At 33.7% G+C, this 1,852-nt stretch overlaps 1 protein-coding gene across 1 annotated transcript in view; it reads right to left on the reverse strand.

Moving 5' to 3' along the window:
• LOC118736352 overlaps positions 1-1,852 on the reverse strand; it is a 137,399-nt gene that overhangs the window by 115,879 nt on the left and 19,668 nt on the right. The gene's annotated exons all lie outside the window — the stretch shown is intronic.

Below are 1,852 nucleotides of genomic sequence, written 5' to 3' on the forward strand. Positions count from 1 at the left end.
ACGATGCTTTGCATGACAACCGAACCAAAAGTGCACAGAGAATTTTAGAGAAAAACTAGTAAATTCATTGAAATCTTCTTCAAAAAAGGCTCAGACTGCAATTTAAAAGTACAGTTTCAAGCTTTTTGTCAGTTGCAGTCAAAATGGCATTTTACAAAAATCATACTTCAAAATTCATAAACAAATTCTTACTATCGATTAGATATTTCGGAATTTTCGGGATCCCGTTATTAATGAAAGCAAATCCCGGGATTTCCGGGACGTCAAAAACACCGGTATCCCTGGATTCCGGGATCCCGGGATTGGCATCCCTAATATGTACATACATGCATATATGAAAAAGTCATTCAATGCAAAGGGAGCTTAAATTTTAATATTCCAAGAAAGCCTTGTAAGACGCATTTGGAAATATTTTGAATGTACCTAATATTTTCTCCGATTTGCATTTTACCTACAATATTTCAAACCGCATGGTGCCAACAATTCAATTACCAATCCCACTCGTTACTCTACAATCTTGGATATGTGTTATTGTAGCATAAGCAAAAACTAAATAAATATTTAACTAAACATATTAAAATATGATGGTAGGCAGAATGAAAATGTTGGTATAATGCAATCTGTGGCAAATAAATGTACATATATTAGTTCGTATGGTATGTAAATGTATACTAGGGGGTGCCAAAATATATACAGATACATATATGTATACTCGTAAGCGTCATTTTTACTCAGTTTTATGTGCATATGTTCAACATATATGTATACGATTTTATTGCTGTAGGATAACAACTCCTATAGGATTAAGGCTGAAAGACTTCGCACTCCATCTAAAGATCGTCGCCCAGATTACTGTATGAAAACATCCGCCAGGCTACGAAGTATTTACCGAGACGAAAAACGAGAAAGCATATTGCTCATGTTGTGATAGACGACAGAAATATTTCCAGTGTGTTAGATGTGCACACAATCCGAGGACTAATCATTGACTCAAATCACTATTAGCTTCACAACCAAAAATAAGTACAAAAGGAAGTATTTTTTTCTCAAATAAATGTCAGAAATAATCCAAAAATTTATATCATGTATTTTTTTTTGGTATCAAATAAAAAAAAAAAATGTTTATTGGAACTAATTTTTTGAGACGTATAACGTACTTTTATTTGTTATACTTGCTTTACAAGATTAAACGAAATTTGTACATACTTGTACATCTACATTTTGTGCCAGTAATTGGAGGAACTCCGTAAAGGAAAAGGGTTGATGAGAACGTGTTAAGAGGGAATCGTCTGTATAGGGGAATCTATTTTCAAAGTTGCTGGGCATAGTTGAAAAATTACACAGTTCACCTAAAAAAATTACGGGTTTCGTGGATAAGGCTTTCTATATATTTTAGTGCTCTAAAATCATGACGAATATTATGTGAGCACTTTTTTAAGATAAGGAAAAAACACTGCCGTGATGGAAAAACGGACTTCAGTTTTCTACTCAGCGCATCAAAATACATAAGGAAAATATAGTCGGATCCACAACTCCGAAACTTTTTAGTAGCTGAGTTATCAATGGAGGGCAAGAAGAAGTCTATTGTACTGCGTATACGGCTTCTAATGGATGGTTAAGAGCACCCCAGTGTACAACATGAGGTGTTCTATAAATTTGTGTCAAATATTTTGAAACTAAATTTCGACAATTTGTAAGCAATGTTCAGATGTTAGTCCATGTGTGGTAGTTATCCAGGTCATCACCATTTACAGCACCTACACACATAACTATCAAAAAATATGTTTACTTGAACAATTGGGTAGATGCACATGTAGTAAATGTAGTTATTAGAATGAAAATTTATCGACCA

Source organism: Rhagoletis pomonella, unplaced genomic scaffold, assembly GCF_013731165.1.
Source record: "Rhagoletis pomonella isolate Grant_MI unplaced genomic scaffold, Rhpom_1.0 Rhpom_scaffold_00003, whole genome shotgun sequence".
NCBI lineage: Eukaryota > Metazoa > Arthropoda > Insecta > Diptera > Tephritidae > Rhagoletis > Rhagoletis pomonella.